This window comes from Onthophagus taurus, chromosome 1, assembly GCF_036711975.1.
Source record: "Onthophagus taurus isolate NC chromosome 1, IU_Otau_3.0, whole genome shotgun sequence".
NCBI lineage: Eukaryota > Metazoa > Arthropoda > Insecta > Coleoptera > Scarabaeidae > Onthophagus > Onthophagus taurus.
In genome coordinates, this window is record NC_091966.1 from 282,660 (window position 1) to 301,429 (window position 18,770).

Consider the following 18,770-nt stretch of genomic DNA (forward strand, 5'->3'; position numbering starts at 1 on the left):
TAATTAGGTATTGTGAAGAAGTACAGACGGAGACACCAAATACGAATTTAAAATATATATGTGATAAAGCTTCACGTATTTTTGATATATGTGTATTGCACTTGAGTTTTAAAATTAAATTTGTATTCAACATAATTGTATTAGGTTCACAGCACGACGGTTTTTAAAATTATTCAAACCTACAAAAAATATCAAACTGCAAAAAAACCAAAAACACAAGGGCGTTGTAAAATGAACTACAAAACGGATAATAATTTATATTTTATTAAAGAAGAGTTAGGAAGACATACAAAAATTGCATGAAAAGAAACAGTATTTTAATCTTAATGATTTACTTAATTTTGCAAGAAATGAATGTGATTTTACTAATGGTAGATCAAAATTACATAAAATTATAAAATCTATGGGATATAGATATAAAAAGATTAGCAATAGAAAAGTGTTAATTGAACAACCACATATAGTTTCAAAAAGAATTACATTTTTAAAGACATACTTGCAATACCTAGAATCCGGAGAGTATACTTTTGTTTTTCTTGACGAAACTTGGATTTACGAAAATGGCACCCAAGTTTATCAATGGGTAAATGAAAATGAAAGATTCGGTATTCCGCAAAGAGCAGAAGGCGAAGGAAAAAGATTTACAATCTTGCACGCAGGCACTTCGTCAGGGTTTTTGCCAAATTGCGATCTCTTGCTCAGTGACAACACGGAGCACAGAGATTATCATAAAAATATGACGTCAATTATTTTTATGGAATGGGTGAAAAATCAATTACTTCCAGCATTAAATAATTTGGTTGCGAAGTGTGCGGTAGTAATGGATAATGCTCCATATCACTCAAAACAAATCGAGAAAGCTCCAAGTTTCTGCACAAAAAAAATGATATGAAAAAATGGTTAACTGAACATAATATACAGTTTGAACCAACCTTAAATAAAAAATCGTTATGGGAAATAATCCGTTATTACAAGCCTCAAATTGAAAAATCCTTTGAAATTGACAAATTAATAAGAGACCATGGCCGTACTGTTCTTCGCCTTCCTCCATACAATTGTCAATATAATCCCATTGAACTATGTTGGGCATTCTTAAAAAACTTATTACAATAAACATGTTCAGTCCAGCTCGGAGAAAAAGATCTGTCGTGTCAGGGAGACTTGGCAAAAAGCTCTTGGTCATTACACTCCGGAGATGTGGGCAAACACTGTGAAGAACTAATTAAAAAAGATTGGACAACATTAATGGGAAATTCATTAATAACTGATTTACCTCCTGTCATCATCCAACTAGCGGAAGACTCACATTCTTCCAGTAATTCTGATTTTTAAACAATATTCAAATTTTAATTATAGCACTTAATTATGTTATCTTAATATATTGCTCACGAGTTTTAATTTCAAAACGTAGATATTAGCCAAGTGACGAGAGATTAGTGGCTTCGTCTTTAAAGTGACAATCAGTGACAACTTCGTTTAGAATATACACAACCTTACTTATTATTTAGTGGAAAATATTATAAAGCGTGGTCATAGAACATGGTATCTAGAGTGGTACAAACCGTTTTTTTATAAAAATTTGGCAATGACAATTGATTTGGATAGTTGCCATGGTTACGGCGGTTTTAAGCATTCTCATTGGCTAAGAGCTGTATTTACCTATCGGATAAGTTTATCAAGAGGTGGTAAAAGTGGGCCTTAAATAAAAAACAGATTATACGTAAACACACGTTAATTTTGACAACTTGTCGCCCAACAAACATGTCGGGCCGACAAGTCCTTACGAAAACGTACCTTTACGATGCAATATACAAAAATATATTTCCATAGAAACCAGGCCGTACCTACTTACTTTGTCCCACATAAAATGCAACATGTTAATAAAATTGGTATTACAGTAAAACTTCGATATAACGGATCAATACGGGGAACGCAGTGTCTGTTATAGCTCAATGAAAATGTACAACAATCTAGCGCTGAATAACAAATAAAACTAGACTAACACTAGCACTAAAACTAACAGTAGACCTAGAACTAGAAAGTATCGGGTTTAGCCGTCTTGAGAGACGTGCGGCTAAACCAGAATGTTTCTTGTTCTCGGTCTAGTGTTAGTTCTAGTTTTGCACTAGCACTATCACTAGAACTAACACTAGACCTAGAACTAGAAACATTCCGTCTTAAGAGACGCATGGCTAAACCCGAATATTTCTTTTTAGTGTCAGTTTCTTCGAGAGCTTTCTTATAGCCTTCCTACTTATAAAACTATATGATATTCAAAGTTCAAGGTGATACTACTAATTTCCCGATATTTGTTTTCGACCCTTCGAAAAACAAAATTACCCTGACCTCTAACTTCTTATCGTCACCTACATTTCCTCCCTTCGGATTTGTAGAGCCGTTCTAAAAATAAAGCGAAAATTTCACGCTCGATATCGGGGGGGCGGGCAACTAATTCGCGGACCTTTCCCTGCAGGTGGCGCTTTATGGCCCGGAAGTGCGCCACCCGTCCTTCTTAAATAAGTGGGGATGTGTCCTTTGTGCTCGGTTTTAAGCGAGCGCTCGTATTTTAGCCCCATCCCGCCGCCGGCTCTGCTTTTCTCATTGGGAATCCTGCAACGGAGAGGAAGGGTGACGGTCGTCGGGGGCGGCTTATACACGGCCGACGCTTTACTTGGAAAAACGACTGCGACCCAGTTCTAGACTGCAAAAATACGAGGAGATTTATAATGTTTTCGTGTCCGGGAAAAAGAAGACTCGGAAAGGGTGACGAGGAGGGTTCAGGGGCGGGTCACAGGAACGTGTGGTGTTAACAAGTTTTCCGTTTTATTTTATCGCTTTGCGTCGTCCTCCCAACTCGCGGTCTTGGCAGAAGCCGCATCTAATATTTATATTTATAGGAGTGGTTTATGGTCGGTATATTTTAATCGTACGCTCGGGAAACGCTGTAAAACTAATGATTTTCGTGTTCTACAACGACCTTTATTACTCATTTATTTCTGAATATTACACAAGGAAAATTGAATTCGTAAATATTACTTTTAAAAAATAAATAATAAAGTTTAATTTTAAAAACGTTTGTAACGAGATTGAGATTGTCCAAGTTTCATAAAATATAGCTTTACCCGGACGCAAAGAAATAACGTTTGTTATCTTGGTTAGCAGCTCGTAATGGACACATCCTACGATCGTTAATTTAACGTTAACCCCGGGGGTTCGTTATAAATCTCCGCTCCGTTCTACCTTCGTCATAATTCGTATAACGGCGTTATTGAAATGCGGCCGTGGCGACGACGTCGACGTCGCGGCGCGGCGCCTCGTAAATCCATCGCGTAAATTTTTCGCTGTCGCCAAAGACGGCTATGACGACGACGAGGGAAATGGGGTGCCGGGGTTCGTTGTTACTCCGGGTGTGCAAATAAATTTACGACCGGAATCGGGATTCGAGATAGGGCTGGTTTATTGGCCCGCTTAAAGAGGCCGTTTCCGGCTCTAACTTATTCAACAATCGAACGAATAACGTGCCCCTTAGACCGCGTCCTTACGGGTTAGCGTTCCCTAGAGGGTTGTTTGCTGCAAATGCGACGAATCAATGAAAAAAGCAAACGCTAACATTACCAATTTTCGTAACAAATACCTAGTTATAATTTAAGTTAATATTCATTTCACCCTTTCTTGGATAAAGTAGGTAATAAATCTTTATTTACTAAGGTGATATGTTTAATTTTGTTAATTGTCTTTATTAATTTCAGCCACCTGGCCGTCTTCAGAAGACCTCTATAAGTACAAAATATTATAAATTATAAATTAAACGGATTAAAATCATAGTATAAACTTACGTCAGATATTATAAACGCACGTGAACATGTTAAATTTCAAAAACTAAAAAACTTTTTAATCGTGAAGAACATGGTGTAATTTTAGCGGGAAAACAGGGTTGTTGGTGAGGTTAGGTTGCGCTGATCGGTAAAGTAGAAAACAAAAAGGGAATGTACAATCCGAACAAAATGCAAAGGCACACACAAGTAATATTAACATATTTGAAGAAATAAAACATCGAATCAAAATCAAAATAAAATAAAACGTGAACTTAATCTTTTTCGTAATTCGGGGCCTCTCTATTTTAACAATGCAGCAGCACTAGTCGCCTCCTAACTAGGCTCTCTCGTTTGTTAAAAATTTTGCTTGTCCTTTATATGGTGGATATGGATGTTTTAAGTATGTGTATAATGGGGTTTGTTGTGGAATTAGTTGTTCGTTGAGCAGTTTCTCTTTGGGATTGTTATGAAGAAAACGATCTATTTCATATTGCTCCAAAAGTTCCATGTGTGTGCCCTTACTAATCTGGTGTAGTATTTTGACGTTTTCCTGTTCTTTAAAGTCATGTTGTGAAAAAAGTAAGTGTCTTCCAAATGCCGAGTTTTCTCTGGTTTTGTGTTCTTTAATACGCTGTTGCAATGTTCTTCCTGTCTCTCCTATATATATTGCCTGGCATGTGTCGCATTGTAGTTGATAAACTCCGTTCTTCTTTAGTAATTCTGTTTTGTCTTTATTGTTAATTAACAGGTTTTTCAGGGTGTTTTTAGTTTTGTATGTAAGACGAATTTTGTATAGGTTAAAAACTTTTTTCAGTTTATGCGATAATTGCCCTGGAAAAGTAATGGCTCTATAAATAGTATCTTCTTTTGTATTTAAGTCTTTAAGTGTAGTGGTGTTTTTAGTGTTATTTTTGTGTTGTATTTTATTCATGAGTTTCTGTATTGTATGTTTGGGAAAATTGTTTTGTTTTGCTATTTGTTGTATGATCAAACATTCTCTTTCAAAGTCTTGTGTATCCAGGCTTGAGTTCAAAGCTCTGTGGAAATATGCTCTAAATGCTGCCAGTTTCTGGGATATGTCATGATGCGATTCATATGGTATGATACTATCTGTTTGGGTTATTTTACGATATATAGAGAATTTTATTTTATTATTTATTGTTCTTTGTAAAGTCAAATCTAAGAAATTTAATGTGTTGTTGTTTTCAATTTCGATAGTAAATTTTAGTTTATTGTGTATTGAGTTTATATATTCATGTAGGCCATTTATTTTCGTTTCGTCGTTAACTATCACAATAATGTCGTCAACATACCTTTTCCAAAAAATAATGTTTCCATTAAAGGGATTAACATTATTGATAATTTTATCTTTTTCGATTTGGTTTAGGAAAATGTCCGCTAAAATGCCACTGAGGGGTGATCCCATTGGTAGTCCGTCATTATATCTGTAAATTTTGTTATCAAATTGACAAAAATTTTGTTTGAGACACTGTTTGAATAGAGTAATTAAGTTTTCTGTGTTTTTTCTGTTGCTAAGGTTGTTCTGTATTAATCCCTTTAATATGTTTAACGTTTCTATGATTGGTACATTGGTGTATAAATTTGTAATGTCAAACGATAGAATTTTAAATGTGTTGGGCAATGTAATGTTGTTTATTTCATTAATTAATTGGTTTCGATTTTTTACAGTGTGTTCTGGTTGAAATTGTAGACTGTTTTTAAGGAAATTAACAAGCATTTTAGATAAATTATATGTGCTTGTGTTGACACTACTAATTATTGGTCTGATAGGATGGTTCTGTTAATGAAGTTTAATCAAAGCATACAGTTTTGGTGTTTGTGGGTTCATTACATTAATATATCTATAGTTACCCAATATGTCCTTTATTGTATCTTCGCATTTCCTTATTGTTTCCCTAGTTTCTCTATTGAAGGTATTAGTAGGATCCTTTTTTATCCTTTCAAAATTATTTTCATCTAGAAATTCATTTGTCTTATCAATGTATGTTTGTCTATCTAGGATTACCATTCCGGCATTCTTATCACCGGGAGTTATTGTCAGGTTGTTTCTTTTTATCTTCTGTTTCATACCTCTAATCACTTTTTCTATATTTTTCTTCTCTTCGTTGTTATGTTTCCATTTTCTCTCTTCCTTGAGTAGTATTTGTTGTATGTCCTTCTTTAGTTCCTCTTCTTCTTTAATTCCTCTTATGATTGCTTGTAATTCTACTGCTAGTAAAGGCAGGTTGGTATGGTTTTTTGGTGCAAATTTTATTCCTTTGTTCAGTATTTCCTGTTCCTGTTGATCAAATGTGATGTTTGTCAAATTTGTAATGTGTTTTAAATACCTAGTTCTTTAAGATAAATTGAATTAAAAGGTTACCTTTAATCGGATAAATTTTAACCACACTTGGCTTCTTTATTATATGAAAACAAGGCGTTTCGCTGTACATGGAATAAATTAATGAAATTAGCACGCGACGTAAAGGTCCGTTAATGCAACAGAAAACTGCGAAAATAAAGGTTTCATTAAAATTTGCATGTAGATTGGTTTGCGTTTGCAAGTACTGTAGTTTTAGTTACCTGGGTATCCCACATTTAATATATGCTCGGTTGATTTTCTGAATGTAATTTTTGTTATCTATGATTGTACTGGAAGAAACACACGCCTCTATATACAACAATTTCAATCAAAAATAACTTTAAAATATCGCGATATCTGGAATTAGTGCAATTCTTCACTGTCTTAGTAACTGCGAAATTGGTTGGATTGCTTCTAGCGAGAATAATGGCAACAATAAGAACGGGAGTAAAATTGTTGTAATAAAGTTTGTAAAATGCTCCGGATGAACAACAATACTGAATCTCATAACATCTGCATTTATTGAAATTATTCATAACGCAACATTAAATAAAATAAAGTAAAAATTATTGTGGGGGAAATGACAATGCAAAGATTCGCTGAGAATGTTTGACAAAATAACTGCGGCCGTTTTCAAAGGCATTGGTCAATTTTTTCGACTTTCAAAGACTTGGTGGCTATTGTATAATTTCTAAATGTTTGGTTCCGGAGACATCGTCCGCCTCCACCATTAAGGACACCAAGACATTTGAAACTGTGAAAATAATTTTAGACTGGGAAACTAAGCCTATCTTACTTGAAACGGTTGAAAAATAAAACATGACCGTCTTTGAAGACTGGCAATTGTAGCCTCCAGGTTCATCATGGTGAGTATTAATAGAATAAAAAAGGATAAGTCCACGATGATTATTTATTATTTTTTTCTAATTTCGGTACAACAATGTTTCGCTTTTTCTAAAAGCGTCTTCAGGTACGACTAGAATAATATGGAAAATAATTATTACTAGTTGACGGGTTTTTATGTTGGTGATATAAAATTAAAATTATAAAAAGTTCTTACCGTCAAAAACTAAGAATGATGAACACGTGAAAAAATGATCATGTGGAAAAATTTCTCTTACAAAAAACTACGACGGACCGATGATTAAAAATATAATTTTGGATTAAAGAAAAAAGTGAAATTTTTGAAAACGGCGTGGGTTTACCATGTCAGGTTAAAAACTCCAACATCTGGTGATAGGTTAATAAAGTTTTGAAATGCTGAAGGCAGGCGTAAAAGAAACTGTGAAAGCTGAAGGCGTGTTATAAAAGGGAATTTATCGTTAAAAATCTAAAAGAAAAGGGTATTAATATTATTGAAAGCGTATTATAACGTTAAGTGTTACCGAAAAACTTGAGTCGTGTGCATATATCGACTGGTTACAACGGACTGAGGTCAGTTAAAAGAGGAAGTAAATAATATGACAACTTAAGAAAATGAAAAATTGGTATCAGGATGTGACAAACCAAATGCAAGAGCGGTGAGTTTGAAATTATATGAAAGGTGTAAAATATCTATTATAATTGTTAAAATCAGTAATTTCATTCAAAATATGTTCAGGGTTTTTAATGTGGTATGATTTTATATAGCATTCCTCAAATAGGTCCATTTTTCTGGATTTATTAAGATGTTTTAGAAGTTTAATTTTGGATATATCAGTTTTATGTTTGTGTTCTTTTAAATGTTTATAAAAAGTAGAATTTTCTTTATTTAAGTGTTCCTTGCATCTAGTACTGATATTCCTTCCAGTTTGTCCTATATAAAAGGAATCGCAATCGTTACAATTAAGTTTGTAAATCCCACTTTTAAGTTTATCATCGAATATGTGTTTATTATTAGTTAATAATTGGCCCAATTTAGCATTACCACGGTATACCGGTGTGATATTAAACTTATTGAAAATATCGGAAAATTGTTTTTGGATTAAAGGGTGGAAAGGTATAGAGACAAAAACGCCGGGGTTGGAAAAGTGGGGATATATGAGATTATTAATTCTAGCTTGATGAATGCGGAAAAATAAATTTTGAAGCTCCTGAAGGGAGTAACCATTATCGAAGCCCAGCTTGATGATAGTATTAATTTCCTTGTTAAAACTAGCACGTGAAAGTGGGTAATTTAAAATTCTATCAAAAAAGAAACGAAAAGATGCGTATTTATGTTGAAATGAAGTAAATGAATTTTTTGGGATTAAGGTATTGGTAGTAGTAGGCTTTCTATATATGTCGAATAGGATTCTGTTCTCGGAGGTGCACTTTGTTATAGTAAGATCAAGGAAGCAAATAGATGAACATTTTTCTACTTCGTAAGTAAATTGAAGATTATTAATATTGTTAAAAATGTTATTAAGAGCTATAATGTGGGATCTTTTACCGTTGTATATCAGAAGGATATCATCAACGTATCTTTTATAAAAGATAATATTTTTAGTAAAAAATTCATATTTCTCCGAGAACAGAATCCCTTCGAAGTGGTTAACAAAAATATCAGCAATTATCCCTGAAATGGGTGAATCCATGGGGAGGCCATCCTTCATCTGGTAAAATTTGTTATCAAAAATGAAAAAATTCTGATTGCATACCAATTCCAACAAGGAAATGAAGTTATATATGTCTTGGTATTGAACACTGTCAACTAGTAATAATTATTTTCCATATTATTCTAGTCGTACCTGAAGACGCTTTTAGAAAAAGCGAAACATTGTTGTACCGAAATTAGAAAAAAATAATAAATAATCATCGTGGACTTATCCTTTTTTAGTCTTTGAAGACGTCTTACAAAGTCTTCTGCCAACAGTATCTAATCTTTTGCAAGCAACATGTAGTCTTTAGGCAGTAATGTCTAGCCTTGTACAAATAGTAACAAGTCTTCTGCAAACAATAAATAGCTATTTGGAAGCAGTATCTAGTCTTCCTCTAACAGTATCTAGTCTTTTGTAAACAGTATCTCATCTTTGCAAACCGTTGGTAGTCTTTTCCAGTAGTATCCAGCTCTGAAAGCAGTAAGTAAACGTTTGGAGGCAGATTCTCGTCTTTCCAAGCTATTAATATTGTATAGTAGAGATCGCCTCCAAAATGATAGGTTGATAAAAAGATTGAAACAACCTTAACTTAAATTCCTATGAGTAAATAATTTATTACTGAAAAACCAGATAATAAAGTTTTAAAATTATGATCCACCGAATCTTTCTACGGGAATTACAACAAACGAGGAGTTACCGTTTCATTACTGTATCTTCGAGAATTTTTATGATGCGAAGTTAATTGTCGCAGAATAAAGAAAACCAAACCAAAAGGTTGAAATTGTCTTTAATTTGACGTTAAACGAGTTTAATAGTGATCGGACGATAACCAACGAAGATATTAACGTTAGTTAATCAACGTGGTAATTAATTAGCTGCTATTTTTCAAGGAGTCCGCCAAACTACAAGAACTCAACGATACCCCAAGCACCTTTAAATATTACGATTTTCTGCTAACAAGTATTTGTGTTTATTGGGTATTGGAAAATATAAACCCAAAAAAATCCTACAACCGTATAATGCTCTAATGCGGAAGATACGGGACACCTGTATACCCGATAAATAAAATAAATAAGTTTCATTCAATTTATTTTTGTAGTTCAATCACAAAAATTCACATAATCCCTTTTGATCCAGAGATTCCACCAAAATCACCGAATGTAGCATTTTTAATAAGAGCAACACATACGTGAATCCGAGCCGAAAGCTCGCGATTCGATTCGGTGACCTACATCGCAAAGCATGCTTGGATTCCTTCTCCAACGCCATCCTATATCCACTGTGGTCCGAAATCGGACCCCCTACGGATTATATCGGATATTCGAGTCGCCCGACGATTTATCGAGAAGAGAATAGTTGGGGTGCCTACAATCCGAAGTTATCGTTAACACATGCGCGCCCAACGTTGGAACGCCCGACCGAGAATACTTGCAGCCCCTGTTCAAATAGTTGAAATGACAAATTCGTTCGGGTCAATACAATGGAGCTGAGCTGCCCGCAGGCGACCCCGTGTATATTGGTAATGCGAGAGAGTGAGTTTGCAAACGATGTGTGAACTACCGAATTTCATATGGTACATACAAGTTATTTGAGGGGATATTATTATAAATAATATAATATATATATTATAAATAGAACGCGCTTAATTTTATTGTTACAGTAAAATAATCTGTGAAGAAATAATATAAATAAATGATATTTCCCAATCCTGCAAGCGACCTTGGCTAGATAAGTGGCTTTTTAAGCATGAATTCGGATGATTCAGGAAACGTAAACGAGAAGTACACCAAGCAGCGAATGTCGCTAATACTTGGAACTTGTCCAGAAGAAAAAACAGGAGACTATTACAGCGCTATTAAATGACAAAAAAACTTGCGATTGTGTTTGGCAAAATGAGTTGCAGGCGAAAATGATCAACGCTAATTTGCTCTTCTGAATAATGAAATGGAAGGGATCTTTTTAGGATGCTAAAATCCTAAGATTGAAAAAAATTCGTTACCAAAATCGAACGTTCGGAACAAGAGATTGACCAGGTTATCCAAAATTATGGTAACTAACTGGAACTAACAGCTGTCTTTTTGGATTCAGGGAACGTAAAGGAATGGCCTCTATACAGGGTGTATCTGAATGACTGCAACAAACTTCAAGGGGTGATTCTATAGTGAATTTTAAGGGTACTTTGATATATGAACCATGGGCGACTTCGGCTCCCCTAAGGAGCTACAACCCTCCAAAAATGGCGGAAAATTTTGGTTTAATTTTTTTTTTGTCAAAAACCATAAACGCTAGAAAAATGAAATTTGGGGAATATGTTTAACTCATAGTAGGGCACGTTTTGACCCTATTTGTACTTTCAACCTACCCTTCTAAACTACTAAACGTAACCACCCCCGTTCAATTTATGCCTAGATTTTTTTTATGAAGATGATAAATACATTGGAAGAATTTCAGTTAGATAGATAAAACTATTCTAAAACTTTTTTTGTCTCTCTGATGTTCTTCGAAAAATTAATAATTTCTGAGAAAAAAAATAATTAAGCAAACACTAACTGTTAAGCTGTAGGGTTGTTAATCGAAAGTTGGAATGAATTTTAAATGAAAAGATCTTAGTAGGCTTTGCAATCTTTGTCAGAAATATTTTTGACGTTTAAATGTCAGTGGTTTTCGTACCATTATTATTGTTTTATTTAAAATTTTGAAACATCGAGTGAACGACCGTAAATGCGATAGAACTTTATTTAAAAATTAATTTGAAAAACAATAATAATAGTAAGAAAAACACTGACATTTAAACGTCAAAAATATTTCTGACTAAGATTGCAAAGCCTACTAAGATTTTTTCATTAAAAATTCATTCCAACTTCTGATCGACAACCCCGATGTTTAACGTGCAGTATTTGCTTTATTATTTTTTTTCTCAAAAATTAGTCGTTTTTGGAAAAATTTTAGAGAGACAAAAAAGTTTTAGGATACTTTCATCTACCTAGGTAAATTTTTTTAATGTATTTATCACCTGCATAAAAAAAATATTACCAAAAAAGTAAAGGGGTGGTTACGTTTAGTAATTTAGAAGGGTAGGTTGAAAGTAGAAATAGGGTCAAAACATGCCCTATTATGAGTTAAACATATTCTCCAAATTTCATTTTCCTAGCTCTGTAGATTCCGTCTAACACGATGACTTGTTGGCAAACATGATCGAAGCCAACCTGGAGGGACAACTTGATAAGAACTAAGGTTTCCTGTCTAAAGAATGTAAGAATGTTTATCTTATTGTTAGATAAAATCTCGGCGACGATGGCAAAAAGTAAAGAATAATTAGTAACTGATACGGGAATAATGGCCAAACTGAAGGAAAGTTGCATAGCTGAGTGTGCCAAAATTGAACTTCGCTAAACATCGTATAGAGATAAAGCGACCTCGGCTGTACAGTTGTAAATCAATATAGTATCATTTGCAACGCCTTGCATGCAACCTACTTTAGCTATATAAATTTATATCTACATAGTAGATATTGCAGCACCACGGCCGCAAATGACCTCGCCTATACACAATTTTGCATTAATTTAGAATCATTTACAAAGCTTTGCCCGCAAACGACGTCGCTTATACAGGGTGTCTCAGCGAGACCGGTCATTAGACGTTTCTGTGGTTCTGGGCAAAATAAAAAATTGAGAATTCAGACTTAAGTATTATCAATTACGTTCTCTTCGTCTAAAATATTTTCAGATTTCTAGCACTTCCGGTTATACCGGAAGTCGCCACCTACTTTATTTTTTTAAATAGAACACCCTGTATATTTTTACATATTTGGATTTGTCTGTTTTGAAGGTTTATAAATAACTTTACTTTTTGTAATTTGATTCGGCCGTTCTCGAGTTATTCGATTTTTTCTAGAAAAATCTGTTCCAGCGGACATTTGTTCAAAAAATCATAGAACACTCGATTTTTGAGATATCACTTTGGATTCAGAACATGCTTAAACAACATGATGGAGTATGTTTTGGTGTCAAGAACGGCTGTCTAGATCGTTTGGTCACTTTACTATGACACGTTAACTTTTCGAAATTTGGAACTACAATAACTTCATTTTTTTACATGGCACCCCCCATATTTTATTACTTAGTCGTCTTCAGCGTCTCATTTTACATCTTTTATACTCCATATGTCCTATGCCTAACATTAATAGTTTGAGAAATAATTAGGGTTTTTTGAAAAATGCTCACATATCATATCTATATTAACCTAGTGTGCCATGGAAAACAAATGTTTAATGACTTATTGACAAACGTCAAAGTCTGATTTACGTTGTTTGATGCTTGTGAGTCTGAAACCAGATAAAATGGATATTAATAACGTAAATAATGTTTATACAAATAAAGAAATCCATAATTTATTTTTTGTGCACGAAAAGTGCGACAAAGTTCTTAATAGAACTTTCAGAATGTTTAATGAAAATTATCCACATTTATCTCCGATTGCAAAAGGTAAATTTAGAGGAATAGAAGCAAATTTTGTACATTTTGGACGAATTAATCACGTGTTAAACTGACCAAAAAATGTAGTAGATAATGCAACGGAAGAGGTGAATACCTTGGCTTATTTCGAGCCCAGTCCCAACACCTCAATTCGAGCTGCCAAAGAAGATCTGAGAATCATTCTACGAACTTTGTCGCGCTTTTCATGCATAAAAAATAAATTAAGAATTTCTTGATTTGTGTAAATAGTACTTTCGTTATTGTTATCGATTTTAACTCTTTTCAGTACTAATATTAAGGGACATAACAGATAATTATTTGCTCACATGCATCAAGTGAGGTAAACAAGTGAGTCTTTGACAAGAAGTCATTGAGAAGGCTTGTTTTTCATGGCACACTAGGCTAAATATCCATATGATATGTGTGCATTTTTCAAAAAACCCTAATTATCTCCTAAACTATTAATGTTAGGTATGGGACATATGGGATATAAAAGATGTAGAATGAGGCGCCGAAGACGATTAAGTAATAAAATATGGGGGGTGCTATTTAAAAAAAATGAAGTTATGGTACTTCCAAATTTTGAAAAGTTAACGTGCCATAGTAAAGTGACCAAACGTTCTAGACAGCCGTTCTCGGCACCAAAACATACTCCATCATGTTGTTTAAGCATATTCTGAATCCTAAATTGATATCCCAAAAATCGAGTGTTCTCTGATTTTTTGAACAAATGTCTGCTGGAGCAGATTTTTTTGGAAAAATTCGAATAACTCGAGAACGGCCGAATCAAATTGCAAAAAGTAAAGTTATTTATAAACCTTGAAAACAGACAAATCCAAATATGTAAAAATATACAGGTGTTCCATTTAAAAAAATAAAGTTGGTGGCGATTTCCGGTATAACCGGAAGTGCGAGAAATATGAAAATATTTTAGACGAAGAGATCGTAATTGATAATACTTAAGTCTGAATTCTCAAATTTTTATTTTCGCCAGAACCCCAGAAACGTCTAATGACCGGTCTCGCTGAGACACCCTGTATATGTATGTGTGTATCCATATGGTATCAACTAACTAGCTACATATTTGCCCGTTTATGAAAATAGATTCCTATATTATAAATAAATTATTCTTAAATAAAGTAATAAATTAAAAGCTACTTATCTTAGAGAATTAAAACTTAAAATATAAAAACTTTTTGATCGTCCAAGATTTCCTCAAATAGGCAATATGGCATAGCGGACGCTTTTTCGTGACGTAAATTGGCACCTCCACTAGAAATTCTGCGCGCTAGCAATAAATTCTATTCGGAACCTCCCCGATTGGCTCGTATATTATCCGATCGACGCGCGGTCGTAAAAATTTTTACGACCGATCGGGAGTGAAGTCGACTCTAGGGCGACAAGTCGAAGTTAATTGGGTATTACGTTTGTTTCTCCGTGGATGTCTACTCGTAAATTTGGCCACGTAGCATACCAATTTCAACGCCTAGCGTCTCTTCGTCCATCCGACAGCCGATGATAACTAATTAAATGGGACGACCGAGCGGAAACTCGTCACGTCACCGACGAACAGCTGTCAACTGTGGTAAAGGGGACCTTGTGCATAATTGAAGCGGTCGTCCGAATCGATATAGACCCGGAGAGGAATTCCCAACTCGAATCAAACGAAAAAGAATACCAACACTTTCATTTTTAAATAACAATATTAACTCACATTGATAAATTTATGGTGCTAAATTTATTTTCGTTTCGAAATTCAATTACTACGAAATCGTTCTGATATAAATTTTCCCCCTTATTCAATTTCGAAACGTTTTAGGCGTTTAGGTAAAAAACTGCGTTGAAAAGAACCGTATGAGTTTTGAGGAATATTATACTCGAATGAGAAAGGGGTCCGTAACTGTAATCTGGATTCAAAGAGTACCTCTTCCTTTTAAGGTTTAAGTGAAGCGTTTTGTTGTAAATCCAACTTGTAAATAACACAAAGGGGCAGTTGGTTACATTCCAAGCAGTAAAGGTGCAATTTAACGAGTTATCTAGATACAAATTTTATTTCAGTTCTAACACACATTGCAGAAGATTCAATAAAACAAACAGTACTAAGATAAGGAATTCTTATTGCTAAAACCGTATTCACCCGTTTTCTTATCTGGAACAAGTCTGTAATTTATTCAGTTCTAAAAGTAGAGTAAGATCGTATCGGAGTAATCGGGATTCAGTGCTCTGTTTAAACTTTCCCTTCTTGCACTATGGACCTTTTTCTTTTCGTTTCTAGTAGCGGCTCTCATTGAATTAATAATTATAACACTCATTTACATACTTAACATGTGTAGGATACCCTTAACATGACGCGAGACTTTTTTAATAGTTACTAATTGCTTTAATTATGTCCCAGTGGACACTAAAGTAAACATATGGGAGACATCTCTTCATCGCCGAAGAAAATAAAATCTTACGTTTTATAAAACAAACTCGGTAGGATGGAAACATGATCTTACATTGTAGATACGTGGGAATCTACTTCTTAGAAGGGGAGATTTTTTTCAATCGTTTTATATTAATACACAAGAAGTATTTTTTTTTGACAATAATGTATTACTATTCTCAACAAGTACAACGCCTTCCGGTCTGATCATGAATTACAATTGCCGATGAGCAACCAAACTGCAAAAGGCAGACCTTGAGGTAACAATAACCTTCTGTTAATCGTTAATCGTTTCGTAGAATCTCAGGATGTGTGTCCATCTGATGACAATAATAGTTAAAGTTTAACGTTCCAACGTAGTTCGTGCCGACTTATTTCGACCGGTACGTGTTTTGCAGTTTATATCGTGCGCTTTAGTTCACCTAACCTATCTATATATACGTGGGACGCATTCTGTTGTTGTACTTCGACGAACCGCCGTGGTGCGAACGACAAGAAGCGGTCGATCGACGGAGGACATTAATTCTAGATGTCGGGAAAGTTTTGACAGCCCCAACTTCGACCAGAACGGCACTACAATTCCTTTCGCACTCGAGGCGAAAAATGGGAACTCGAAGTTTGGTTGTTGTCCCACGGTTTGCTGCTCTAGAGTAGCTTGAAATCGGGGTTTGCATGTGAAGAAGTTTTATTTTTAAGAAAAAAGTTCGCAAAGCTTTTCTAAAACTACTTGCGTTGTATATTCAAGTTACAATTGTCGATTTATTTGAAAATATACAAAACCATTAGTTTAGAATGCGATTTTGTAATTCCTTAACCCTTTGTGTCGCGACGGTACTCTAAAGTACCGGTACTTTGAAACACTCATTTTAAGCTGTAGTTATCTATTCGGGGCATTTTTAAATTAGCATTTTTTTGACACTCTTAGGTTATACGAAAATGTAAGTTTTATTTCAACGTCTTTTTTTTTAATTTTTTTCCAATCCAACCCATCAATTATTATACATCATTTTAAAGAGAAAGCTTTGAGCTTTAATTTAAAATAAGTTTCATTCCGTAATTTCAATAAATATGGCTTCCAGGAATTTTTGAATTAGCATCTTTTTTGATATTTTTAGGTTATACGAAAATGTAAGTTTTATTTCAACATTTTTTTTCTTAATATTTTTCCAATCCAACCCATCAATTATTATACGTCATTTTAAAGAGAAAGCTTTGAACTTTAATTTGAAATAAGTTTCATTTCTTAATTTCAATAAATACGGATTCCAGGAATTTTTAAATTAGCATCTTTTTTGATATTTTTAGGTTATACGAAAATGTAAGTTTTATTTCAACATTTTTTTTCTTAATATTTTTTCAATCCAACTCATCAATTATTATACATCGTTTGAAGGAGAAAGCTTTGAGCTTTAATTTAAAATAAGTTTCATTCCTTAATTTCAATAAATACGGCTTCCAGGAATTTTTAAATTAGCATCTTTTTTGATATTTTTAGGTTATACGAAAATGTAAGTTTTATTTCAACATTTTTTTTCTTAATATTTTTCCAATCTAACCCATCAATTATTATACATCATTTTAAAGAGAAAGCTTTGAACTTTAATTTGAAATAAGTTTCATTCCTTAATTTCAATAAATACGGCTTCCAGGAATTTTTGAATTAGCATCTTCTTTGATATTTTTAGGTTATACGAAAATGTAAGTTTTATTTCAACATTTTTTTTCTTAATATTTTTTCAATCCAACTCATCAATTATTATACATCGTTTGAAGGAGAAAGCTTTGAGCTTTAATTTAAAATAAGTTTCATTCCTTAATTTCAATAAATACGGCTTCCAGGAATTTTTGAATTAGCATCTTTTTTGATATTTTTAGGTTATACGAAAATGTAAGTTTTATTTCAACATTTTTTTTCTTAATATTTTTTCAATCCAACTCATCAATTATTATACATCGTTTGAAGGAGAAAGCTTTGAGCTTTAATTTAAAATAAGTTTCATTCCTTAATTTCAATAAATACGGCTTCCAGGAATTTTTAAATTAGCATCTTTTTTGATATTTTTAGGTTATACGAAAATGTAAGTTTTATTTCAACATTTTTTTTCTTAATATTTTTCCAATCTAACCCATCAATTATTATACATCATTTTAAAGAGAAAGCTTTGAACTTTAATTTGAAATAAGTTTCATTCCTTAATTTCAATAAATACGGCTTCCAGGAATTTTTGAATTAGCATCTTTTTTGATATTTTTAGGTTATACGAAAATGTAAGTTTTATTTCAACATTTTTTTTCTTAATATTTTTCCAATCCAACCCATCAATTATTATACATCATTTTAAAGAGAAAGCTTTGAGCTTTAATTTAAAATAAGTTTCATTCCTTAATTTCAATAAATACGGATTCCAGGAATTTTTAAATTAGCATCTTTTTTGATATTTTTAGGTTATACGAAAATGTAAGTTTTATTTCAACATTTTTTTTCTTAATATTTTTTCAATCCAACCCATCAATTATTATAAATCGTTTGAAGAAGAAAGCTTTGAGCTTTAATTTAAAATAAGTTTCATTCCTTAATTTCAATAAATACGGCTTCCAGGAATTTTTAAATTAGCATCTTTTTTGATATTTTTAGGTTATACGAAAATGTAAGTTTTATTTCAACATTTTTTTTCTTAATATTTTTCCAATCCAACCCATCAATTATTATACATCATCTTAAAGAGAAAGCTTTGAACTTTAATTTGAAATAAGTTTCATTCCTTAATTTCAATAAATACGGATTCCAGGAATTTTTAAATTAACATCTTTTTTGATATTTTTAGGTTATACGAAAATATAAGTTTTATTTCAACATTTTTTTTCTTAATATTTTTCCAATCCAACCTATCAATTATTATACATCATTTTAAAGAGAAAGCTTTGAGCTTTAATTTGAAATAAGTTTCATTCCTTAATTTCAATATATACGGCTTCCAGGAATTTTTAAATTAGCATCTTTTTTGATATTTTTAGGTTATACGAAAATGTAAGTTTTATTTCAACATTTTTTTTCTTAATATTTTTTCAATCCAACTCATCAATTATTATACATCATTTTAAAGAGTAAGCTTTGAACTTTAATTTGAAATAAGT

General features: G+C 33.0%; 1 protein-coding gene and 1 long non-coding RNA gene across 15 annotated transcripts in view; both read right to left on the reverse strand.

The window, feature by feature from the left end:
* The window catches only part of LOC111425167 (disco-interacting protein 2), a 144,887-nt gene that overhangs the window by 36,145 nt on the left and 89,972 nt on the right, over nt 1–18,770 (reverse strand). The gene's annotated exons all lie outside the window — the stretch shown is intronic.
* Nucleotides 3,703–7,904, reverse strand: LOC139432716 (uncharacterized). Its single transcript, XR_011642420.1, has 3 exons — nt 7,238–7,904; nt 3,837–7,153; nt 3,703–3,774 (listed from the first exon to the last, which is right to left on the reverse strand). It is a non-coding gene; the product is annotated as an uncharacterized lncRNA (long non-coding RNA).